The 26,851-nt window shown below is 51.4% G+C and overlaps 1 long non-coding RNA gene across 2 annotated transcripts; it reads left to right on the top strand.

Moving 5' to 3' along the window:
- The first annotated feature begins 649 nt into the window (after positions 1 to 649).
- On the top strand, positions 650 to 13,343 carry LOC112424739 (uncharacterized). Of its 2 annotated transcripts, XR_011613271.1 has the most exons (5): positions 650 to 779; positions 1,285 to 1,373; positions 7,715 to 7,957; positions 9,527 to 9,636; positions 11,849 to 13,343. It is a non-coding gene; the product is annotated as an uncharacterized lncRNA (long non-coding RNA). The 2 variants fall into 2 exon arrangements; XR_003015642.2 differs by lacking the exons at positions 9,527 to 9,636; positions 11,849 to 13,343 and having other exon boundaries at positions 7,715 to 8,056.
- The last annotated feature ends 13,508 nt before the right edge of the window (positions 13,344 to 26,851 follow it).

The raw sequence follows: 26,851 nt of genomic DNA, 5'->3' as shown, positions 1-26,851 counted from the left end.
CTTAAAGTGTCTGCAGGAGACCTGTGTAATCATTTAGCCCACATCCTGGGCCACATCAGCTCTCCTGAAATAGTCCTACTAGCTGAGTGTGGCTGTCTCACTCCCCTTTGCTGGAGGAACAGACCTGGACTTCTGCCAAATTGAGGTCCCTGCCTGGTGAGTAAGTAATTTGTTTCCTCCATAGGAGACGGAGCGACAATCAAGAAACAAACAAACACATTTTTTTTTTAAAGGCATAAAAGCTTAGTCATGCAAATCAAGACAGAGGAGAGAGGGTAAAGAAAAGGGCCTTATTCATATTCTGCAACTTCAGCAGGCCCTGGCCCATGGGCTGATTTCTATTAAAACACTCAGCCCAGGGCAGCCAACACTCCGGCTCATTAATAAAGGTTTGTCCCAACTGGAGTAAACACCACCCGTTCCCAGGACACCCAGAAGCAGAAAATTAACAAGAGGTGAACTGGGTCATTAGCTGCGGCACAATATGGGTCATCCTAGATTAATTTAGTCCCCTTCAACTGGAGGCTCAAAGAGAGTGACCAGTTCTCATAGTGGGGGACAGTGACTTAGCAGCGTGTTGAGGTCTCTTGGATACCAGGCCAGGAGCTGTCATTATGATTCATGGCACCTCTGACATCACTCGGTGGTTTTGTGATGCAAAGTTCACATGTCTGAGCACACATAAGGGACTCTGTGAATACGTGTGTATTTGTTGTGTGCATGCCTGCAGAATGGGACACAGAGACTCACTCTATTCATCAGGGATTTGCTTTAATCAGGTAGGTAAGATCCCCAGACACAGAAAGGACTGTCATGTGGGAAGACATTCATTACACTCTAGGTCCCAAGAAGCGGGAGACACGGCATGCTCTGCAGGGCCACACGGGGGACCGGGGAACCCAGGGAACCGTGCTCTGCAGGGCCACACGGGGGACCGGGGAACCCAGGGAACCGTGCTCTGCAGGGCCACACGGGGGACCGGGGAACCCGGGGAATCGTGCTCTGCAGGGCCACACGGGGAACACTTTCTTTCAAGAGGAAGAGGGAGGAAGTGAGACATAAGTAAGAGACTTTATTGAGGAATGAATGGGCGGGCAGTCACCAGGCTTAGGGTGGTTAGTTGAGTCATTCCACCAGGCTCTGGGACACAGGGGCTGTCCTAGTTGTCTGGTACCTGGCCCTGGAGAGGGAGAGCCCAATGAAAGAAGTGGTTGGGGTGTGGGCTCTTGATCTGGTTTTTCATTTGCAAGACATGCTCCAGGTGAGTTGCTTCCTGTCTCTTAGGAATTGGCAAGCATGGGAAGAGCACGCTGTCCAGGGTCGGCAAGGCCTGGAAATGTCAGAGCATCAGAATACTGAAAATAAAAGACACGGTCAGTACTCATACATAGACATGACACTCACCTATACACGCATACGCAGACTCACACTGTGAACAGCTGAGTTAAAAATGCCTTCCACTCCTGGAAGCGGGAGTCACATCACTTTCTCCAAAGCATGTCTTATCCTATACAATGGGTGCTTTAAGTGCAAGAATACTCGAGAAACGGCAGGGATAAAGTTAAACAAATCCAAGTGTTATAATTCTGCATTATGCATATGTTTTGACTTTTCATCTTTTATTCAGAGAGTAAGAAAACCAAATAGAGTCAAGGAAGCCCAGCCAACCAGCTCAGTTTCACATGGGCAGAACCAGCAGGCAATTGAAAGGGGAGGGAACCCCCTTGCCAAAGCCGCCTCCCCTTGCACTGGGAAGCCCACTGCAGGCCACCACCTGGGCTGGGAGATTTGTCAGCAGACATTGGCCTGTGACAGTCACACTTCCTGCTCCTCAGTCTGAGATACCCCAACCAGATTGCAGAGACCGGATGGGGAGGGAGCAGCCTCTGCAGAGGCCCACCTGGTTTTCCAGCCCTGGACTTGCAGCCGGGACATCAGGGCTCCCTCCTCCTCCCCCACCCCTCCTGCTCGTGAAGCAAGCCCCTCCTGCCCAGAGGGGAGGCTTCTCTGCCCTGGAAAGATGCTTGGAAACTTGGCGATGCTTCCAGACGTGCAGGCGCCGGGGGCCTGCCCACTCCTCCTCCTCTTCTCCTAGACTCGCTGACCTTCCTTCTGTGTCACAAACAACCAGGTTCATTCCCGACCCAGGGACCCTGTGTGACCGACTGTGCTCCTGCTGGATGCTGTCCCCAGCCCTGTGCATGGCTGCCCCTTCTCACCTTTCAGGGCTCTGCCAGGTGTCACCTCCTGGGTGAGCACCTCCCTGACCACCCTGTCCCCAGGAGTCCCCTCCACCAAGGCACTTTCTAGCATGTCACCCCGTTTCCTCTTCTCAGGATCACTCACCACCATCTGAAATGAACTTGAGCATGTGTTGACTTGGGGAACATCTCTCCCCCTCCTTACCTGTTGTGAGCTCAAGGAAAATCAGGGACCGACCTGACTTATGAACCTGTGTCCCCAGCACCTATAGTGGGTACCCAGCCCACAGGTGCTGGCTGTACATGATGCTGAGGACTCCGAGGGTGAGCCTGGCATCCGAGTCCTGGGCTCAAGTCCTGATACAGCTATTCCCAGGCACCCGACTTTGGGAGAGATGCCTCCTCTCTGGGTCAAGGTTTTTTCCTTTGTGGCATGAACCAATACTCCAGTATCCATCACTCACGACTGCTGGGGCTCAAAGACAAGGTGACATGTGTCAAGGTGCTTGGCCAACTCAGAGAATTGTACAAAGAGAAGTGACCATGTTAAGTTGCTGGCCCACTCCTAGGTAGAAGTCAGGGAGTGGCCTAAGGAAGAGCATGGTGATGGCCCGCCTGGCGGAAGTCTGCAGTGTGTGGGTGTGTGTGTGCAGATGTGTTTGTACATGCATGTTATTAATGTTGTTTAATTGCCATTCAGGCTCCATAAATAGTAGCTAATTCTTCCTATGTGCCGAGCATATACACTCACTTAATTCTTGCAACAACCCTGTGTGGTAGGCACTGCTGTTACCACATCATCCCCCTTCTACAGATAAGGGAACTGAGGCAAGGGAGAAGAAATGACACAATCTCCTGGACCCTCTTGATGCCACTGTGGACAACAGGCCACCTGAACTCACGTTTCCAGGCTCCACTTGGCCATTTCTGTGACTCTAAGTTCCCCAATCAAAGCTTAAATTCATCACGCTGGCGTCCTTTGAGGTTAAAAAAATGATTAATTTTCTGCAACTCACTTCTCTTTCTAGGTTAAATCTATTTTGGTGGGAAGGCTGGGGGTACTGGGAATATGATATTGATCAATCTAGAATGCGTAGAGGAGTGGACAGCAGTTTTTAATCAAACAAGACTTTCAACCCTGGCACAGACCATCCATTTGCAGGTTCTCCTGGGACATGGACGTGGTGCATGGGGCTGTGTTCACCTGTGGTGGGGACATGTCAACTCCTTCGGGGCTCCACTTGACCAGACCCAGTTCTCGTGACACTGCAGGCAGGAGAGAGCAGCATGCATCACATGGGGCTGGGATCTTCTGAACACCCTGAAGGGGCATCTCTGGGTTTCACCTACCTGGACGGTTTCTCTCTGTTTTGCTAGTTCTTAGCGGGCTTCCCTTTGTGAAAAACAAACTTCCTCCACTCTGTTTGTTTGTCTTTTTTGAGACAAGGTCTCACTCTGTCACCCAGGCTGAAGTGCAGTAGCTTGATCAGGGCTCACTGTAACCTCCACCTCCCAGGGCCAAGCAATCCTCTCACCCCCGCCTCTCTAGTAACTGGGATTTCAAGTGTGCACCACCATGCCTGGCTAATTTGGGTTTCGCCATGTTACTCAGGCTGGTCTCAAACTCCTGGGCTCAAGCAATTTGCCCACCTCGGCCTCCCAAAGTGCTGGGATTACAGGCATGAGCCACTGTGCCTGGCCTCCTTCCCCAACTCTTAATCCCCCAGCTCCCCAGCTCCAAGACTGGCAAATGACCCAGACCCAGCCAATGAAACATACTCAGTGATGGCATCAGGAGGTGGGTTCGTGAGTCCAGCTTGTCTGATCTGAGTCAGTCCCTGGACTTCTGCTGGGGAACTGGGGAAGGGGCTTCTCTTTTCTACTGTCCTTGCTGGGCTGATGGGATGATCAGGATCTGCTGGGGCATCTTTGCCACCTCATGAGAACTGTGTGACCCAGAAGGAAGACCACCCAGGAGGATACCAGCCTGAGAAATGGAAAAGATCCCTTCCTGATGACGTCATTTTGCACCAAGATCCAGCTGTGCCTGTAGTCAGATACTGTTGGGCCATTAAGTTTCTGGAGTGAAGATATTCATGTTTTGGCTCATTTGAGTTTGAGTGGGTGTTCTGTCCTTTGTGATCAAGAGCGCTGCCCGATAGAGCTTGCAGTGAGCCGAGATTGTGCCACTGTACTCCAGTCTGGTGACAGAGACTCCATCTCAGAAAAAAAAAAAAAAAAAAAAAAAAGAGTGCTGCCCGATAGATGACAGTTCCCCCCTTTTGTCTCAGTGACTTTTAGGGCTTTTGGAGGTCTGCTATGGAGGAGCCTAGGCTGTAGGAGGAGATTCATATTTGTCCTGTATTGTTGGGAAACCTTTGACCTAAGACTAGACTGAAATGGCCTCAGGTGCTCTAATCAAATTGAGACCCAGTCCAATCCCTGTGGGCCCCTGAACTAGCAGGAGGTTGTGACCCTCTGGTTGATGGTGGGGTGAGAGCCAGGAGTCTGGATGGGCCAGATGTAGGCAGACTGCAGGATGAGGTTCAAAGGTTACAGCTCGAAATGACATTGAAGATCAAGACCTGTGCTGTCCTCCATGGTAGCCACTGGGCACCTGGGGTTATTTCAGTTTCTATCAATTAAAACTAAATAGCTTTAAAAATTCACTTCCTCCATCACACTAGCCACATTTTGAGCACTCCATAGTCACATATGGCTATTGGCTGCCATACTGGACAGTGCAGACACAGAACATTTTCACCATGTGCAGAAAGTTGTACTCAACAACACGAGACAGACCTATAAAGTTCTGAGTCCAGAAGACGTCAAGGTGGAGACAGGCACTAGCAAGAAAAAGAGAGCAACAATAAGGGGAACTGTGACCAAGAGGCCTCCACTCATTCTTTCCATCCTTCCTTCATTCACCTCTTCACCTCACATTGATTGAGCTCCTATCAGGCACCCTCTATGGCTGCGGGCTCCAGGGAAACACAAGAGAATTAGACAGATGTAGCCTCAGACCACACAGAGCTCACGTTTAGTCTGGGGAGTCAGACACTAAAGGAGGTAAATAAGTCACTAAACGAGACAATTCCAGAAAATAGTAAATGCCAACATGAAAAGAGAGCAGGTAATAGGATAGAGCGTCTTTGGTGGGAGGATCAGGCCTCAAGTTTGGGGAGACATGTCATCTTTGGGCAGCTAAAAACTACAGGGCTCAGAAAACCTCAGACATACAGAAAAGAGAGGAATGTGCTGCTTTATAGCCCACTCCCAGGAAGGCTGGGAAGCCCTGGTCCGGCGGAAGCATGGAATTGGGAAGGGTATCTGACCACAAGGACAGGAAGTGGACAGGGGCCTCCAGGAAGCAGAGAAGAAAGGAAGCGCAGAAGTAGCCACGGGGCCGTCGTGGAGTCTTTTCATGGACAGAAACACAAAGAGGCTGTTAGGAACAGCCACCCCCGGCCAGCCCCGCCTGTGGTCGTGACCTGACACTCATGGTTTGTGAAGGTTGTTTGGTGGGTTCGTGTTTCAGAGGCATTTGGCCTCTCTGCTTTTGGAACCTCCGTGAGTGGACTTTCTCTCGGGGCTCACAGTATTTTACCCCCTTCAAGGAAGTGGCTGGTTGTAGTTTAGCAAACAGCCACTGACATCGCTGCTCCTTCAGCCTCTGCAGACAGAGCTGCAAGATCCTCGAGGCCTTTTTGATCCCCAGAAACAAAGTTTGCAGGAGGCCAGAGCCTTTGGTGGTGGGGAGCGGAGTCAGCAGGGGGAGGGGAGAGGCCCTTAGGAGAGACTGAGCCGTCAGGCCACCGAGGGAACCTGGTCCTGGGATGAGGGACGTCAGCCCTTGGAGCAGCTGCAACAGTAGAGTCTGACCTCCCAGCAAGGAGCTCTGGCTGCACGTTTGTTTTCTTTGAGCAAAACCTTGGAAGCAAAGATGCCTACGATGATCTCCGCACATAGGAACTTTCCATTTCTGCCTTACGCAGGGCATACGTGTGTCACTTAGGTGTTAAAACAGACCAAAATGTGTTCTCCCACCCGGAAGTGAGCAAAGCCAACCCCAGCTGCGGTTCCCCGACAGCCCAGTGAATTCATCCAAAGGAAATGGCCCCACGAGGAGGTGGGCGAGGCCCACAGAGGACGGTCGTGGTGGGAAACTCAGCAGGCGGAAATGTTCTCTTGGTTTCTGGGCAGGCTGGAGGTTTCCCAAGGGGCCGGTGAAGTTTCAGCCCTAATAGCTGCAGGATTCTCTCGGGGATAAGTGACAAAAGACCTGATGGCTCCGGTGGCTTAGCTGAGAGTGCATTAATAGGCTTCAGCACTCATGCTCGATCTTCAGGCAAGCTGGGTCTGACCCCTGGACACTGTCCCCCCAAGTCTCTGGCCTCCACGTGTCCACCCGCTGCCAGGAGGAGGCCCAGCAGCTCCAGGTGCCCCTGCCTAGTGCCAGCTGCCCACCGAAGCTCTCGCCTCACACTCTCAGGTTCAAATCCAGGGACAAGAGTGGATCCCACAAAGGCCCATGAGAGTCACCCCGAACGGTCAGCTTAGGTCCCTCCTTCGCTGAGCCCATCGTTGTTCAGGGCAAGTGGTGCTGGCTAGGCTAGGTCCAGCTCCCGTGTCCACCCTGGGACCTGAGGTTCAGGGTCAGCTCACCCCAGACACATGGATTGGGCGGGGAGGGTGAGTCCTTACATGCTCACTAGGTTCTGTCATGCGGAAGGGGAAGCGGGGGCAGGAGGAGGCAACAAGACCTGTTCCCTCCTCTAACGGCACTCGCAGGACAGCCCAGCCACACATGCAAAGAATCTTGAAGGCATAGGATGATGTGGTTGGTGTGGAAGAAGGTTCATAAATTCTGGATTTAGCTTTGAGGGCTTCAGCTGACCTGGAATTTATACCTGTGCAGGTGGTTGCTGGGTAGGGTGACCACTACCGTCTCTCTCCATCACCCAGGGCTGTGCTCAGCTCAAAGCCACAGAAGCCCAGGCACGGTGGCATCTCCGGGGGGAAGTTGCCTTATTCCAGATTCACAGGTCCAGGGGCAGAGCGGCCAGGGCAGGTGTGGGGCCGCAGGATACCACCCAGGGCCTGGCTCCTTCTGCCTTTCTGCCGCCATCTTCAGCTGGTGCCTTTACCTCAAGGCCTCCTGTGGTTGCTGGTGCTGCCACGCTCGGCCTCCTGTCTGCCTCCAGATGGGAGAGGAGGAAGGAGGAGGTGAGAGCAGGAAGGGGCTTACATAAGAGACCATACTTTCCCAGAATCCCTAGCAGCTGCCTGTTCTCCCCCTCCACTGGGCTAGAGCTGTGTCACACAGGCTGAGCAGCCAGGGAGCTGGGCACCATCCAGGGAGCGTGTGATCGTCAGGGTCCTGCTGGTAAGAAAAGGGCATGTGGGTAGACATCTGGAGTGCCTGTCATGGTCCAATTAACTGGCTAAAGGGATTTGTGGGTGTGCAGCTGTTTTCAATCAAAAGTACATAATTCACATCTTCCCAAACACAGATTCCTGCTTTTGAGTAATGAAGGCGACCAAACCACATGACCCTGCCTGCAAAGATCCCACCTGGACTCCCAGTTCCTCCAAGGAACCGTCATGTGGTTCAAATTCATTAGAAATTCTCCAAATCTCCACCCTCCTCAGGGTGCAGAGTTGGCTGCTTTTCTGTGTCCCCTGCTGATCACCGCAACTCCTGGGTGCCTCGCCCTGAGAAGCCCCCGCTGTCCTCCGTCTGCAGACGAGCCGAGGTATGAAAGCCTCCTTGCTGGCCCGGGAGCCTGTCATTGTCCTCCAGCAGCTCTAGCCTGGATGCGGTCCCAGAGATAAATCATATCTCTTTAAAAAGTCACGGTGGCCCATTATTTCTGCTTGAAAATACCCCTGGCTCTTCACTGGCGAGCTGGTTGACAGGCCCCGGCTGTTGTGCTCAGCGCTGCATAGAGTCACGTCAGTCTGTCGACTTGTGTAGTGAGCAAGCTGGTAGCTTCAGATGGCGTGCAAATAAAATCCCATCCTGGCATCCAGGACTTGGCGGGGGGTTGCAGAGAGAACCACATCTGCAGAAGAGTTGGTAATATTTTACAGTCCCAGCCTCATGTCCACGTGAAATGCCCTGTTCATGCCGGGCTACAGGGGCAGGAGCAAAAATGATACAATGACAATTCCTGGGCGGTGTTCTGCAATATTCTGCAACACTTTCTCAAGAAAACTCCAATCTTTAAAAATAGACTGAGCACAATTAAACAATCACTATAGATATTTCAACCGGAGGCATACAGTGAATCATCATCTACCCATCACCCAGGTTCAACAGCTCTCAGGGTTTGCCCCCTTCCTTCCAGCTCTTTCTCCTCTTTCTGCCAAGTTATTTTAAAGCAAATCCCAGACCTCAAGTGGACATTTTCTTTTTTCCTTTTTCTTTCTTTTTTTTTTTTGAGATGGAGTCTCGTTCTGTCGCCTGTTGCCCATGCTGGAATGCACTGACTTGATCTCGGCTCACTGCAAGCTCCGCCTCTTGGGTTCACGCCATTCTCCGGCCTCAGCCTCCCACGCAGCTGGGACTACAGGTGCCTGCCACCATGCCCAGCTAATTTTTTTTGTATTTTTAGTAGAGACGGGGTTTCACCATGTTAGCCAGGATGGTCTTGATCTCCTGACCTCGTGATCCACCTGCCTCGGCCTCCCAAAGTGCTGGGGTTGCAGGCGTGAGCCACCGTGCCCAGCCGACTTTTTTTGTTTGTTTAAGGTGGAGTCTTACTCTGTTGCCCAGGCTGGAGTGCAGTGGCACGATCTCGGCTCACTGTAGCCTCTGCCTCCCAGGTTCAAGCAATTCTCCTGCCTCAGCCTCCCAAGTAGCTGGGATTACAGGCACCACCACGCCCGGCTAATTTTTGTATTTTTAGTGGAGACGGAGTTACCATGTTGGCCAGGCTGGTCTCAAACTCCTGACCTCAGGTGATCCACCCGCCTCAGCTTCCCAAAGTGCTGGGATTACAGGCGTGAGCCACTGTGCCTGGCCTTCAATTGGACATTTTCTAACAAAGTTGCAATATCCTAATCAAGTCTAATGTTCAAATTCCCCCAGGTGTTGCACAGATTTTTTTTTCTGGTTGCTTTTCCAGAAATTCAACAAGGACCACATGGCATTTGGTTGTTAATCTCTAACTTCTCTTCGGTTGACAGTGATCCCCTCTCCTTCATTTTACTTTTAATGCCACTGCTTGTTGAATTCCTGGGAGCAGTTGCTCTGTGGGATGCCCCACATCCAGGATTTGTGCGTCTGCTGCCTCATGGTGTCATTTCAATTCCTTCCACAGGCGGATGCCACTGGACATCCTTGCCAAGGTGTGTCAGTTTCAATTAAACCCAGAATGGGGTGTTGGAGCTCAAAGGAGCCATCGTCAAGCCATTGCTTGAGCAAAGGAAGGTATGGGTTTTTTTTTTCTTCCTGTCGCCCAGGCTGGAGTGCAGTGGCATGATCTCAGCTCACTGCAACCTCGGCCTCCTGGGTTCAAGCGATTCTCCTGCATCAGCCTTTTGAGTAGCTGGGATTACAGGCGTGCACCACCACGCTCAGCTAATTTTTGTATTTTCTTAGCAGACATGGGGATTCACCATGTTGGCCAGGCTGGTCTCAAACTCCTGACCTCGTGATTTGCCCGCCTATGGCCTCTCAAAGTGCTGGGATTTCAGGCGTGAGCCACTGTGCCCGGCCTGTGTTTTAAGATGATTTCCTGGATTCTTGTTGAACTAGCAAGGCAGGTGTTTGCTCCCAGGCCTCACCATCAAATTCCCTAACAGCTCTGCTCTGGGTTGAGTCACTTTAATGAGCTGCCCTGCCTTTCCCAGGTGAGACGTCAATTAGAGTTTGCAGTCCCAATACCAGGGTCACGTTCTCAGCACCTGAAGAAACCCTAATAGTCGAGACAGAATGAATGAAGGACGGATCAATGGGCCAGGTCTACACAAGCACACCCATAAGGCAACCCGAGGGCACGTTATTTTGGTCTGAGTTATCTCCTGGGTCACGGGCATGAGACTAGGAAGGTCAAGGTTCGCTTGTTATCGTTGTGTGCTGGGCTCTGCTGTGGGCGCCTTCTTATTACATCCTCAGAACAGCCTCAGGATGGCTCATGATTTCCTCACTCACAGACGGGGACCTGAGGCTCAGGAAAGATACATTTGCACGAGGTCTCGCATCTTGTAGGTCTGGGTTCAGCCTGGACCCACGGTTTCCATTCTTGCCCTAATCCTCCATTCCCTCCATTCCTTCCCAGCAGCCAATCAGTGGCTGTCCAGACATGCACGCCAGCTGTGTTGTGCCCCCACCATATAAACTCCTCCAATCACTTCCCACTGCTCCCCATGTGAACCCCGGGGGGCTCACCCTGTCCCAGAAGGCTCTGCCTGATCCATACCCCGCACCCCTTCCTGCATCCCTGCAACGTGCTTTCTCCACCTCCCCAGTCCTGGAGTCCTCTCTGTTCCCCGGACTTGTCCAGCCCAGGCCTGCCAGGCCTTGGCACCTGCTGTGCGCTTGACCTGGCGTGCTCTCCTGATGGCCTTTACTGGGCTAGAATCTTCTCAGTGCTCAGCCTGAGCTCAAAGTTCACCTCTTCAGAGAGGCCGTCCTTACCTCCCCATCCAATGTGGCCTTTCTTCCCTTCGCTCTTTCAATTCCCACTTCATTTCCTGTAGAGCAGTTTCACCCTCTTCACCAATCTTGTTTTTTTATTTCCTTGTTTATTGTGCCTCCTTTACCAGAATGCCCACCCTCTGAGGGCCTAGGCCAGGTCTGTCTGCTCACAGCTCCAGTGCTCAGAGAAGTCACTCCATAAATAAATAAATATTTTGCTCAGAAAATTGTGGATACATAAGTGAAACGGGTCTGAATAAATGAATTAAAACCAAAGTAAATGTGAGTCATCTTTCCCAAGTAGTCATATCATAATGTTAACAAAAAAAAAAAAAAAAAAAAAAAAAAAAAAGGAATGAGGGAAGAATAGAACGCCTGCCTGGGGGAAGCTGGGCTGTGTCCCTGGACTTCCATTCCAGCAGGAAGAAGTGAAAACAGACTCCAAGGATTTCCACCGGACAGTGGCATGGCCGGACACTGTTTCTATGTCTGGTCAATGGAGCAGTGCTCCATGTTATGGCTGGCACGGTGCTGCCTGCCCTTCTGGGGGCATGACGACCACTTACTGGACCTCTTGGGGCACGGGAACCCTTGGCTGTTTATTTTATTTATTTATTTATTTGTTTGTTTTTGAGATAGAGTTTCACTCACTCTGTTGCCCAGGCTGGAGTGCAGTGGTGTGATCTCAGCTCACTGCAACCTCCAGTTCCTGGGTTCAAGTGATTCTCATGGCTCAGACTTCCAAGTAGCTGGGATTACAGGCCTGCGTCACCACACCTGGCTGATTTGTGTGTTTTTAGTAGAGATGGGGTTTCACCATGTTGCCCAGACTGGTCTCAAACTCCTGGCCTCAAGTGATCCTCCTGCCTCGGCCTCCCAAAGTGCTGGGATTACAGGCGTGAACCACCGCGCCTGGCCCCCTTGCCTGTTTATTATCTCCTTTATTATTAAATTCCAAAGAGCTTTGGATGAATCTCTGTTTTTTCTCCTCTCTCTATCCCAGAGGATGTTCTCAGGCCTGATGGAGTCACTGAGGGACCCTGATGAGGGCTCTGAGTAGCCCTGGATGGGAAGGAGACCTCTCCATCCCCAGGCACAGGGAGACCAGCCTGTGCAGTATTTTCCTCTCCTGCATTTCAAGCCAGCTAAAGGCAGCCTTCACTTCCAGCTTCACTTCAGGAGTCCCCATCTCTGAAGCCAGATTCACCTGCGGCGGCTTCTTCCTGGTGACCTGACATCGCTTTCATGATGTTTTTATTCCAGAACCACCTGAGAGAGAAAAGAGAACTGGTTATAAAAAGGAACTGCTTCTCTTAATGACTCTTAAACTCCAGAGTGACCTGCCCAAGGGCAGGGAGCAGTGGGGCCTGGGGTGTTTCTGACAGCAGGGGCCATCCATCACCTGGCCCTGCCTCTGGCTTTGCACTGCCTTCCGCAGACCTCATCACTGCTGTCCTCTGTGGCATTTAATCAATGGCCTTTCTAGGAGTTCTGAGTGATGCTGTCTCTTGTCAGATGAGAATCCACCTGCAGCTGCCTCTGGAAGGAGTGTTCCAAAAGAGGAGGGTCCCAGGTTCTCCCTCTGCTGGGTAGGGGGAGGTCATAGGAGACGCTTTGGCCCCTGGGCAGCCCTTGTGGTTCCTGAAATTCCACAGCAACAACATGGAACCTCCAGGCTCCTCCAGGCTCAGCCCCAGAGGTGGGATGGAAGAGATGCCCAGAGCTCTGGGCTCCTGCAAAACCCAGCTCCCTTGTCTGCTCACAGCCGTGGCTCTGCCATCACCTACCTGGAACCTGGCAGACTGTTCTTATCTCCCCTCTATCCCTGGTCATGTCAGCAGCCAGGAAGCCCAGGACCCAAGTCCTCCCTCATCCCCACTCTAATCTCCCCCAGCTCTGAGGCATGAAGACCCCCCCAACTCTTCCTGATCCCCTTGACCCCTCTTACTCCCTGAGCCTGGGATCCCCTTACTATCCTCCCTCCACCTTCTTTTCCCCACAGCATGGCTACCCTTGCACACGCTCAGTTTCTTGCTCATTTATTTATTTGAGTTCTAGAACGCATGCTTTGGGCAGCAAGAGCTTTTGTCTGCAGATTTTTATCTCATGTAAAACAGGCCATGGCTCTGGAGAGGGAGAAGTGCTATGACGGGCCACTGGAGAAGTGGCTCAGGGTCAGAGGCACCTGTGGTGGGGGGACAGTGAAGGCTGCAGGGACGGAAGATCAGAGCTCAAGTGCTGCCTGCCTTTAACTTTCTGGACAGGCCATGGGAAAGGCTAGGCGGGGCTCCGGTTCCAAGTGTGGCGAGGAAGTCACTTGTCACCAGGTTTCCCTGCAATGGAGCCACCCATTAATGCATAATGTCTGCTCCTGCAAGCCTGTGAAATACGTCCCAGGCCAGGGCTTTGAATCCTGAGCGGCAAGGTGATTTCTACGTGCAGAGACCGCTCACGAGGAGGCCCTTCAATGCAAGTGTCCTCCCGTAATCTGGGTTTCTCTCCAGTTTCAGTTCCTGAGCAGGTAAGCCAATTTCAAAATAATTTTTTCATAAGGTGATTATGAGGCATGGGTGCCATGGAGGTGTGGCTGATACCTCTGCCCTGGTCGCATCCTGCATCCCTGAAGCTCTGTGCTGTGACTCAGTGAGGTCGCTGTCTCTGTGCCCCCTTCACTGCCCAGTGGATGCAGCCAGGGACATGGTTTTCTCCCTTAGTTTACAATGGGATCAAAGAGGACGTTCAACACTCCTGACTTTAAAGAGACAGATATAAGCTTTCCTTTTCTTTTTTTTTCTTTTTTCTCTTTTCCTGTCCCTTCTCCTTCCCTGTCTCTGGAAAGCTCTACATAAAAGGATGCTCACTAAGGTACTATTTTCTTTTTCTTTCTTTCTTTCTTTCTTTTTTTTTTTTTTTGAGATGGAGTTTCACTCTTGTTACCCAGGCTAGAGTGCAATGGCGCAATCTTGGTTCACTGCAACCTCTGCCTCCCGGGTTCAAGAGAGTCTCCTGCCTCAGTAAAGTGCTATTTTCTAACAGCAAAATGCTGGGAACCATCAAGATGGGGAAATAGGAGAAGAAAGCGTGAGATAATGGTTCAGTAGACTATTACGCAGACATTCAAAATAACTCCATGTAGACCAGGAAGTAGTATGAACTGAAGTGAAAACTGTAAAACAGCATGAAATGCATTTTGTTAAGTAAGAAATAGTATAATGTGATAAGATGTACACCAATCAGGCAGCTAAGTTGAGGCCCTGCTGTGCACCTAACGGCATCCACGTGCTTGAAGACAGTGCTTCTCACACATTAATGTGCTCACAGACCACCTGGGGGGCTTGTTAAAATTGAGACTCCTATTCAGTAGGACCTGGGTGGGCCCTGAAATTCTGTATTTTTTAACAAGCTTCTACGTGATGACTAGGCTGCTGGTTTGCAGACCACACTGAAAGAAGCAAGACCTTAATAATATATTTTGACTTTGAACCTTCATAATAATCCTTAAAACTGAGTAAAACTGGTTCAGAGAAGGTCAGTGACCTCCCTAGATAGTGGCTTCTCAGGTAAGTGACACTGTCATATGAGTGATGTCCTCAGGTGAGTGCTGTCCCCGGAGTCACATGGCAGGGACATGGTGGAGTCAGGATTTGAACACAGATACCCAATTCCAAAGCTCCCAGTCTCAAACACATTGGCTGTAGCTGCAACTACATGAGTGATTTTTCTTTTTCCATAAAGTCTGTATTTCATCATTGTCTCATTAATTAAAAATTGATTATAAGATTGTAAAAAATTAATAAGATGTTGTCCCCTCCAATAATCTCTGAGGGGGACGATGAAAATCAATTTTTTTTTTTTTTTTTTTGAGGCGGAGTCTTGCTCTGTCACCCAGCCTGGAGTGCCGTGTAGCAGTGGTGTGATCTCAGCTCACTGCAACCCCCACCTCCTGGGTTGAAGCGATTCTCCCACCTCAGCCTCCCAAGTAACTGGGATTACAGGTGCCTACTAACACACCGGGCTAATTTGTGTATTTTTGTAGAGATGGGGTTTCACAATGTTGGGCAAGCTGGTCTTGAACTCCTGACCTCAAGTGATCCACCTGATTCGGCCTCCCAAAGTGCTGGGATTACAGGTGTGAATCACCATGCCCAACCTGAAAATCACTTTTGTATGACACTGTTCTAAATGGATTGAGGGAAGTAAGTGAATGTGAAAGAGGCTTTGGGGGGCCGGGAGCGGTGGCTCACGCCTGTAATCCCAGCACTTTGGGAGGCCGAGGCAGGTGGATCACGAGGTCAGGAGAACGAGACCATCCTGGCTAACACGGTGAAACCCCATCTCTACTGAAAATACAAAAAATTAGCCGGGTGTGGTGGCGGGCGCCTGTAGTCCCAGCTACTCGGGAGGCTGAGGCAGGAGAATGGCGTGAACCCAAGAGGCGGAGGTTGCAGTGAGCTGAGATCACGCCACTGCACTCCAGCCTGGGCAACAGAGTGAGACTCCGTCTCAAAAAAAAAAAAAAAAAAAAAAAGCAAGAGGCTTTGGAAGGACGGCAGATGCTGAGCGTTTATTGCGTAAGTTGTCACTCTCCATGGCTCAGCACAAAACAAAAGATGTTTTACAGTGACCTAAAATTGCAGTTGTTTTTGCCATGAAAATTCAACACAGCATCTTATCTTTGCTATAAGAGTGACACAGACTTGAAGGGTCTGCTGTTACTGTGATGAACATTTTCAACCAGGTGAGACTCAGAGAGAGAAATCTCACTTGGACAGTGACACAAAGCCCTTCCCAAGCTATGCTGTCTGAGTGGCTCCTGCCTTTTGCACCCTTGAACGTGGCCATGCACAGAGAAATCCCAGTTTGGGATGCATCTCTCACAGCCATGCTTCAGGTAATCTGGAGATTGCATGTCAGTCCATGTGTCCTTATCGTAATAGAAATTAGAAGAGAAGAAAAACAAAACCTCCAACCTCATGAGAGAGTCTATAGAGAGTAAGGATAGAATAAAAGTAAGTTAATCCATTCTCCATTTCTGCTCCTTTTTAAGATTTTTTGTTGGTATGGAAATATGTGCTTAGAAAAACACTGCAGATCTGTACCCAAGTGATATGATCGAATAAAAACAATTTTTAAAAAGTCATCAAATTTAGCAGAGAAAAGCAAAAATACCAGATAGTCAAAATAGTAAAGTCACTCTCCAATTTACAGTGGGGACTGCGTCCAGATATTTGGAACAGAGGAGGTTTTCTCACTGAGTGGTCTGCAATGGCTGATATTTGCCACTTCATTTTGGCTGTGCAGACACCGACTTTGCATTGACAGACGAAGCTCAGGTTGTCTTGTCACAGGTGGTCTCTTAGATCTTGTTAACCTAAAAACAGGAGCAACCAGGGGTAGAGAGTCCATCCCTGTGATCTGGGCTCACGACTTCTTCCCAAGCCTCGCTTTGCTCAGGGGTTACACTAAGGGGCTTCACTAGGTGACCTCTAGGGTCTCTCGTCTGACTCTGAAGTTTACATGTAAAGAACCAGGTTGGCTGTGAGAAGGTGTGTATTGCACACAAACAGCCAGCCAGGGCAGGCCTCGGTTTAATAATCTACCCCTTACTATCATGTGACACGAGAGTCAGAATCAAATAGAGAGCTATGGCTGCAGGGAATGGAAAACTCAGTGCAAACAGAGGTGAGCAGGAGGGAGATTCGTGGGCTCAAGCCTTCAAAAATCCCAGAGGTAAACAGCATCAGGAATGATTGGATCAGGTTGTGGTTCAGTTTCCCTGACGTTCTCTTGGTTCTTTCCTCTCTCATGGGTCATGATTTCGGACTGCCTTTTCTTGTGGTAGCAGAGAAGTCTGCAGTGGTTCTAAGAGCTGCATCCCATCCACTTTGTCCAGAGGAAACCATGGGAAAGCCAGGAGCCCAGGCAACATCTTACCTTTCACTGGCCCACCTGGGCCAGGTGCCCATTCTTGAATCAGTCAAGGTCAGAGAGTGGGAAGAGCTGACTGCATCAGGCCAATCACAGCCCACTGCTGGGGCTGGGGGCAGGGTCGGGGCTATGGGCTACTGGGCTGCGAGATTTGGGGTCGGGTGAAGAAGGGCCTGGTGAATTGTTGCTGTAATCTTCCAACAGGGGCCCAGTGCAGGGAGAAAGTCACTCCATCTTCTTTGGCAAAAGAGAAACAATCATAATCCTCTTCTTCCAACCTTGCCACATTGTCACAAGGATGGAAACAGGTCACCAGAGGCAAAGCTTTGGTAGGAGCAAAGCCCTGCATAACTGTTAGCAGGAGGGGCAGGCACTGCAGCTATTTCTGATCTTGTTATGAAGGTGCCAAAATTTGTTTACTGTAAAGTTGGTTCTTTCAGGATGATGCAGTGCCTACTGTCAAATATCTCAATCAAAAAATTAAAAATTCTGTTACTTTATGGAGAAATCTATATTGCATGAAATTGATTTTTAAATTAAAATTAATTTTCACGACACAAGTAATGTATAAATGTATTTCCCTGTAAGAAAACCAAAGACATTAAAGATAAGCTCAAGTCCCCAGTTACCATCCCCAGTCTACCCCCCTCCTAAATTCTCAGAAAGGGACATTTGGCCTGAGATTGCCTCCTCTGGAGTGCTCATCAGTGAAGACCCAGCAGATCCCCAGTCAGTGCTCGAATTCCTTTAGGTATGAATGGAGTTGAGTTCATTCTGAGAATGAACCCTGAAGGCCGGGCTGACCTCAGGTGTATGGAGATCCCTGGGGAATAGCAGATTCTTTCTACCCACATCCATGCAGGAGCTGTTGGGTGTGACTTGGCTTCGGGGAGGCAGGACGTGTTCTCTTTGCAGAGTGGTGGGAGCTGGCACACACTGGGCACTATTCCCCGTGCCCTGTATCTATGATCCCACTTAGTCCTCACACCAACCCCATGAGATGAGGCACTATTACTAAGCTCCCCATGCTAAAATGGGGAAGCTGAGGCAGAGTGGTCAAGGCATTTGCTCAGGGGGCAGAGCTGGGACTTGAGCCTGGGCAGTTTAGCTCCAGAGACTATGTTCTTAATCACTAGGCCATGTGGGCTCAACCTCTGTTAAATCAGGTTGGGAGGCAAGAGTCCCACCTCAGTGAACTATATATCATCAACACCAGTACCAACACACACATCCACTCATACCCCCGCCCCCCCCCCACACACAACAACACACACGTGTGCTTGGCTGGAATACTGGGGCAAATCCATGAATGTTTCACAATTCCATCTTCAGATTCCCGGGGCGTCCAGAATTAACCAGCTTAACAAGCCCTTTCTCACTCCGCTTAACCCCACCTGTGAATCTCAATGCCCCTTCACGGCTGACAATGGAAACCCGCAGACAGGACTGGCCAGGCTGAGTGGAAGGGGCAGGGACGTCCCTCCAGGCTCAGGGTTCCACTTGGTGGCGGCTGGACCATCTCTTCTCGGCGTGTGCACATGGCCGAACCTGCTGTCTCTTTCTGAGGGGACACAGCCCCTGTCTAACGTTCCCCGGGCCGCGGTGGTGGGGTCAGGACTGAGCATCTCCCGCGCCCACCTCCACGCTCAGCCCGAGTCGAAGCCTTCGAGGCTCCCCAGTGCCATCTGCACAGGACCCAGGTGCCATCGCCTCCAGGACTCTCAGAAACTCAGGGCGGTCCCCGAGCAGCTCGCATCTCCTGGGGCTGAGCGTCTGCAGATGCTGCAGGAAGGAGGCGACCGGGTGAGGAAAAGGATCAGGAAACAGAGTTTGGCCAAGGCTTTGTCGGAGCCACTGGTCCCATGTGCACGGATCTCTAAGCAGTTCCTGCCTCCCTGAGACAGGGACGGGCCAGGCTTCCCATCAACCTCTCGCTCTCTGGACTTGGGTTGTAAATCACCCCACAGGGGCAGAAACTACCCAGAAAGCCGGGAGCTGCCCCAGGAGCTTACAACTGGGGTGGGATAATCCGCAGAGTGGTCACCCATGTGCTCGTGGCCCTGGAGTCCCTGTGACCAGCCCTGGACACGTCACCTCAGAGGGAGGGGGCTTTGCCCGCTTCCTTCACCGCTGGGGCCAAGACCTGGAGCTTGGGTACAGAGCAGATCTCAGTAGGTATCTGTTGAGTGATTCGGAGCCCATCTGTCCCAAATACACTACGAGGAGGCCTCCAGGGTGTTAAGAAAGGAGGCGGCTGGGCTGGGGCAGAAATGCAAGAATTCCTGCCTGGGCAGGTTTCATCTGCACGGAAAGAGGAGATTCACTCCCGAAAGCTGTCAGGGTCTACCCTAGCCACAGTGATGCCTGACAGCCTGGAGGTGTGACCAGATTTCGGGGAGCGGGGAGAGGGACACAGTTTTGTTAGGGGCAGGGCCAAAGCAAGGCAGGGGGCAGGGTCATGCAGGGGTGTGGCCAGGATGGGGGTGTGGCCAGAATGAAGGTGGGGCCACCATGTTGAGGGGCCATGGTGGGGGTGGGGCCATGGTGGGGGCTGAGCCTTGCTGCAGGTTGTAGAAAGGCTGAGCCCATATAAAGGATCTGCTAACCCTTGATCTTCCCCAGGTGTCTCATGTTCCCAACACCGATGGTTCATTCCCCCATCTCCCACTGCATCGGCTGCTTTTCATTGAAGTTGTGACAACTGTCATCCTAACTCATTCCTTCGGAAAAGGCTACTGAGAAGGTGCCACCCTGGAGATGCTGCTCAGGAGAATAACCCTGCTGGTGACTGCTTTCACCTTCTGCCCCTGAAAGGGCCTGACTGTGGGGGTCTGAGCTACTCTACGAACACCCTCATATCCGAGGGAATGCAACATTGAGTAGCAAATAACAAACACCACGACAGGTCAAGAGAGAGACTGCAGAAAGAAAGCAAAAGCTTTCTTATTTTAGCACCTATAATGACATTTTGTTCCTGCTTTTGAGCATGTGGCCTATATTTTCATTTTGCACAGGCTCTGAAAATTATGTACTTGGATCTTCAGGGAGAATGTAATAAATCTACTAAGAGTCACCCTCATCCGCTCTGTCCTGCTCTCCTGTGTCTCTCAGAGTCAGCAGAGGGCCTTGTCAGAGCAGAGTCCTCCCGCAGTCTTCCCCATCTCTGTAAATGGCGGCTCCACCCTCCCAGCTCTCAGGCCAACACCTGGGAGTCATTCTCCACTCTTCCCTGCCTTCCACACTCCGCTTCTCATCCACCAGCAAGTCCTGGCAGCTCTACCGGCAAGAGATCTGCAGTATTGGACTCCCTCACCTCCTCCACTTTGACGGCATGGCTCCGGTCACCATCACCTCCACCTGGCCTCCCTGTTGGTCTTGCTGCTCCAGCTGTTGCCCCACATCCCCAACCTGTCCTCAGAGAATCCCATTACAAAGGAAGCCAGACCACGTCCTGTCTCCCCTCGAGCCCTCCAATGGCTCCCACTTCCCTTAGGGTAAAAGCTGAAGTCTTCACAGGGTCACCTAAGGCCTGAGATGACCCATCTCTCTCTCTGCCCCACTGTGACCCATCACCCCTCTGGCCTCATCTTCTAACAGCCCCTGGCCCCAGCCACACAGGGCTCCTGGCTGCTTCTCAGCCTCATCCCTCCCCTCGCGTCTCTGGACTCTGTCCTCGCTGTCCCCTCTCCTGCATCGCTCTGCCCCCAGGCCCCAGGCAGCTCCCACACCTCCTTCCAGGGCCCAGAGTTTGCACCAGATGCACACGTTTTCTGCACATTTGAACAAATGAACAAAAGAAGGAATGAGAACATGCATCCTCCGCGGGGAATACTGCTCCCAAGGGGGCCAGCGCTGGTTCCCGGAGGTGAAAAGATTTTTCTCTCATTATGTAAAAATACAGATGTACGCACAGTGTATAAACCATTTTGCAGTATTTCTGTAGTATTAAATTCATGGCGGGGATGAGTAAGGAAAAAAACCTCTATAAAGGTTCCTTAGGGGGTGATCAGGAATTAAAGGTGAGAAACGCTGAACTAGAGGACAGTCCACTGAAATCACAGGCTTCTCTCCCGCACGTTGCCAGGGCACTGGGGAGACTGTGGAAGACAAATCAAGACCCGTGCAAGTGCCTGAAAGAGTCACAGTCATTCTTCCTGGCGCTTAATAGAAGGAATGCCTTGGTGCTTTGGGGAAACCTTTTCTTATTTCCTGCCAAGGGACAGACTTACAAAGGATGATATTTACATTTCCCCAAAGCCTCTAATTTTCCCATTTATCACTTGTCAGAACCTGAGGCCCTTCCTCAGCTGCATGGAATGTTTGCAAACATGTAATGATCCCTTTTACCAAAGAACGTCACAGCCTCCACAAGGAAATGTGTTTGTGTTGCAGAGGCTGCTAATTTAATGCATTAATGTCACTCCGCACCATGGCGGGGTCTCAGGGCATCTCATGTCACCGTGAGAGAGCTGGTCTAAGACACAGGAACCATGGAAACCATCCCGTGCCTGGTTAGTGAGTAGATGCACAGTGGGGCGCCGTTCAGTGCCTTGAGGGTGAATGTGGACTCTAGGAGTGAGGGCCAGGCCTTCTAGAGCTCCACCCACCTTGAGGTCACGGGCCTGGCCCAGGCTTGCTGGACTTGCCCAATGGGGAACTTTCAGGGGGGAATTTAACCAGCTTGAGGGGCAGGCAGAGCAGCCAGAGGCCAAAGGCACCCGTGGGGCTCCCCCAGGACCGCTGTGAATCCCCTTTCCCTCCCTCTCTCCCTCAGCGCCTCTGTCCTTCCCACCTGCCCAGCTCAGGTGCTGGCCAAACACCAGCCTCATCCGAAAAGTCCACCTGGGCCCAGGGCAGTGATTCCCAGACCCAGCTGATCCCGCACGGAGCTTTGGGTCCTGCTGGTCCCCGGGTTCTGGTGACAAAGGGACATGCAGGAGGGCAGAGTCCCCTCTGGAGTTTTCATCGTGAGCCGCCCTAGGTGCTGCACATTGCCAGGCTGCCGATACCACCAGGAGAGCCTCAGGAAATGAAAACTAAGATTTTAGTTGTTAAATTTCAGGAGTCGGGGCTCTTTGAGATTGAAAACACCTGGAGGTTGGGTGCACCATGGAGAAGGGGCTGTGGGGACGTTTCCTCTTGCCAGTGGAATCCGTGATTATTTACCGAGCAGCCTGGAGAAGCCCAGTCTTCACGGAGTGGAAAAGCTGAGCCGGGTTTTCATGCACAAACCGGAAGCCGGTGGTGCCCTCACAGCAGAGCTCCTGACGTCCCTGCCTCGCGTGTCCTGCTGGGGCACGGGCCGGGGGAGGGCGGCTGCCTTGGAGACAGTTTATTGTGTGATGAGGAGGAAGACAGGAGAGTACAAGGCCAAAAAGCCCCAACGAATGGCTGTGCCTTAAAAACTAACTTTAAAATGCCCAATTCAGGCAGTTTTCAGGCATTTTACCAAATGAGGCAGTTTTGTTTTGGCTTTTCCCACCATGTGACTGGGTCTGCCTTGCCCTGCCCCACCCCTGCTTGGGCAATCGTGCCCCCCCCCCCGCCCCCAGCTGAGCTCAGCAGCCTGGCATGAGGCGAGGTGTCTGTGTGGCTGCTGGTAGCAAACCCACCATTCCGGGGATCAGCGCCTGGGAGTGGCTGTTACCTAACTGGCTTCTGGCCCAGTGACCTGTGGTGCCGCAGGAGCTGCTGTGGGGTCCGGGCAGCAGCAGTGAAGGGCTTTGCTGCTCTCTGCAGTTTCGATGTCGCCCTCATTGTCCATTTCCTCAGCCGAAGGAGACCCGGTGGCCTGGTGGACCTGGCTTCCTTCCTTCTTTCAGCTCAGGGGGACGTGCATTTTTCCTCCTTTGAGTCGAATTAGTAATGAACTTCCCCTCCCCAGATGGATAGCATGGCATCGTCAGGGCCCAGCTGCGGCTTTCCGGGCCGATGGGTCTTCGTGCCTTGTCTGATTTGGTTCTGACAAACACGCGAGGCCGTGCGGTCATTATTCCCACTTTACAGATGAGGAAACACAAGGTAGGGAACCTGCCTGGGGTCACGGGGACGGCTGGATGTAAAACAGACTCCTGTGTGTACAGATTTAAAGGTCGATAAGAAGAGAATTTCAAATCTCAGCCAAAGCGAAGGTCAAGTCACCGCGTCTTAGGGATGTTCCCTTCACTCCCCAGAACGTTCCAACATGGTCAGTGAAGACACTGTGTCCCCCTAACCCTGGGGGAGAAGAGGACGGGCTTAATGCAAAGTAGGTTTCCTCTTTTCCACTGTTGGAGATGCTGGCGCCTCCACATCACCATCCCCGCTGCATCTGGTCCACTTCTGGGCCCCATTTGGGTCCCTGGGCCAGGGCTTCCTGTGGCTGAGCCAGGATCACGCAGCGATGTGGGATTGCTCAGGGCGCCCCGTTCACTCCAGAGTGACCCCTGACCCAAAGCCAGTGCTGGGCGATTGCGGAAACCGAAACCAGGGCAGGTCTGAATCAGACCCTGCAGAACAATGAGACCTTTTGTGAGAATGAGGCGGGGGAGGGGCAGAGGGGAGACCAGGAGCTTCCTGATGGGGTCTGCAGCGCAGGCCACAGCGAGCAAATTCAGGGGGTGACCCTCGGAGGTCAGGTCACAGCCGAGCAGCACAGGCGCTGAGCTAAGTGTCCACAAAGGAGACAGACAAAGCGGCCGCTGTGGGAACAGAGTCAGTGTCAGTCAAGGCTGAGTCCAGGAGCTCGGGCCAGCCAGGCGGCCATGGGGGCTTCATGCTGGCTCCCCCAACAGTCAAGAGGGCCATGCACTGAGGAGGATCCTCAGCGTCCCCAGGATTGCTGGTGGGTTCACCTAGTAGTATCGCAGAGGTGATTCCACTAGCTGAGATTTTTCTGTTTTTTTAGACAGAATCTCGCTCTGTCGCCCAGGCTGGAGTGCAGTGGTGCGATCAGCTCACTGCAACCTCCACCTCCGGGGTTCACGCCATTCTCCTGCCTCAGCCTCCCTAGTAGCTGGGACTACAGGCACCTGCCACCACGCACGGCTAATTTTTTGTATTTTTAGTAGAGATGGGGTTTCACCGTGTTAGTCAGGATGGTCTCAATCTCCTGACCTCGTGATCCACCCGCCTCAGCCTCCCAAAGTGCTGGGATTACAGGTGTGAGCCACCGTCCCCGGCCTAGTTGAGATATTTTTATCTAATGGATATTAAAGTGCATAAATAACTATTGATATAAAAATATACTTCCCATATTTATTTGTAAGTAAATTCATCAGACCCCCAAATACCCATGACTTCATGAGCCAGAGGTTTGCTTCTCTCCCATGTGACAGCCTCCGCGTCGGGGGTCCCGGGCTGGTTGGGCGGCTCCCAGGGCTGAGCCTCGACCCGCCCATCTTGGGCTCTGTCATTGACGGAGGCTTTTCTTGTCCAGTTGGTCCAAGGAGGTGCAAGTCACATCAGGCAGGAGGGAAGAGGAGAAGGGAAAGTGGGGCATACCCATGCATTTAAGGGTGCACTGGGAAGGTACACACCAGCTGCAAGGCAGGATGGGAAATTCAGTTTTGGTCTGGGCAGCTAAACTTTGGGATTTCTAATGTTAAATGAAGGGGATGAGGGGTATCAAGAGTCAGCCGGCAGCTTCTGCCCCCTCTATGTGCTCCTGGAAATCATCTACTCTCCTACCAGGGGATCCCACCAGGGCATCCCACATTTTGTGAAAATTAGCTGATTAGGAGAGCATCCTTTCTGCACTACTGTGGAGGGGATGGGGGCTTAGGCACGAGCAGTTCCCTAAGTCATGGTTCAGGACCTCCCCCATCTTGGGAGAGCGAAGGCTGTCTATGGTGTCCGCCAACCCCAGTGCACACCCACACAGCTTTCCTGCTGCCTGTGCTGAGCCAGGCACTGTGCTTGAGGCGTGCACGGTATTAGACGTGGAGTCAGCGTGGGTGGTGTCCAGACTCCCAAGTCACTCCACGGTGAGACAGACTCGCAGGGCTCCAAGGACAAGTCAAAATAATTTGTTTTAGAGGTTGGTCAACTGGTGTCAAAAGCTGGAGAGAGACTCATTCAAGGGCATGGGGCTGTAGGTGATGGAGACAAGAGCCACCTGGGTCCCTGGGCTCTTTCCAGCGAACACCACCATGACCTCACTGGTCCTGAATGATCCCTTTTTACATTAAAGAGATACATGGTGACCAAATCAAACACCATTGAATCTTTCTGTTCCCTGCACACCTCAGAGACATCCACAAGTTTCCGCACATTATGTCCAAATCCTGAAAGAGGAGGCTTGGCCGGGTGCTGTGGCTCATGCCTGTAATCCTAGCACTCTGGGAGGCTGAGGCGGGTGGATTGAGACTCCGAGTGTTCAAGACCAGCCTGGGCAACACAGCAAAACCCTGTCTCTCCTAAAAAGACAAAAAGTTAGTCGGACGTGGTGGTGTGTGCCTGTAGTCCCTGCTACTTGGGAGGCTGAGGTGGGAGAATCACCTGAGCCCAGGAGGTCAAGGCTACAGTGAACCAAGATCGTACCACTGCACTCCGGCCTGGGAAACCAGAGTGAGACCTGTCTCAAAGAAAAAAAGAAAAGAAAAGAAAGAAAGAGGAAGCCAGGGAAGCTATTCATAGAGCTTTCAAGGTCTAGTGTTATCTAATGTCTGCTAAGCTAGATGAGAAGTTAGCTGTTATACCACCCACCAGCTCCTTTCCTGCTACGCTGTATGGTACATCACTATTTTTAATTGCATCATAATCAACATTTATGTCCTGTGACCAGGGAAATGCTATTCTCTGCAGAGCTAAGTACTGTAATATAGTTGTATTTTTTTCTTATACACTTTTCATTTTTCCTAGAGTTTGTCATTTTCTTGTTCTTTGTTTTTTTTTTTTCTTTTGAGATGGAGTCTCACTGTCGCCAGGTTGGAGTGCAGTGGCACGACCTCCGCCTCCCGGGTTCAAGCAATTCTCCTGCCTCAGCCTCCCGAGTAGCTGGGATTACAGGCGTGACGCCGGCTAATTTTTGTATTTTTAGTAGAGACGGGGTTTCACCATGTTGGCCAGGATGGTCTCGATTTCCTGACCTTGTGATCCGCCCGCCTCAGCCTCCCAAAGTGTTGGGATTACAGGCATGAGCCACTGCGCCCAGCCTTCTTGTTCTTTTTACTTGCAAAATTTACTTAGAGATACTTAATTATTTCTCAATTCTCCGTCATTGAATCCACTCGTGTTTTTCAAGCTGTTTTGATCACAACCATCATAAGAAATTATTTTACAATGGAACCTGGCGCGCACATGCTCACACACACACACACACACACACACACACACACCCCCATATATATGAATATAAAGTTTCACAAAGTAGTACTGACACCTTTTGATATTTTCTACTCAACCCTGTGATGAGTGTTTTAAAGTGCTGGTTGCACCGCTGAACTGACGTTAGTTTGAGGAGCTCTGGGCCAGTCCCGCGAGGTCCTGCTCTGTGCACTCTCCTGTAACTGACCAGCTCCCGTCTGGACTCTTCTATCTGCTGCTCTCCTGAGCAGATCAGTTTTTTTGTTTGTTTTGTTTTTTGAGACGGAGTCTCGCTCTGTCACCTAAGCTGGAGTGCACTGGCGCGATCTCAGCTCACTGCAAGCTCCGCCTCCCAGGTTCAAGCAATTCTCCTGTCTCAGCCTCCGGAGTAGCTGGGACTACAGGCAACCGCCACCATGCCCGGCTAATTTCTTTTTCATATTTTCAGTAGAGATGGGGTTTCACCTTGTTGGTCAGGCTGGTCTCGAACTCCTGACCTCAGGTGATCTACCTGCCTTGGTCTCCCAAAGTGCTGGGATTACAGGCGTGAGCCACCCTGATCAGCCTTTTGATAGATCTCGTGTCTTCTTTCATTAATTTTCTGCTTTTTGTGAGTCACTTGCGAATTACTTCTTTATTGACAAAAACAAAATCGTTAGTGACTCTCTAGTATTTTATGTTTTCTTACCATTCCTCCAGTAACAGAAAATACTAGTGAGAAGGAGAAAATTACAATGAAAGGAAGTGGCAGAGCAAATAAGAGATTCGATCTACACACAGTTTTGGTTCTGCG

The sequence above is a fragment of the Macaca nemestrina genome, chromosome 15, assembly GCF_043159975.1.
Source record: "Macaca nemestrina isolate mMacNem1 chromosome 15, mMacNem.hap1, whole genome shotgun sequence".
Taxonomy (NCBI): domain Eukaryota; kingdom Metazoa; phylum Chordata; class Mammalia; order Primates; family Cercopithecidae; genus Macaca; species Macaca nemestrina.
This window is presented reverse-complemented; position numbering and strand designations above follow the sequence as displayed.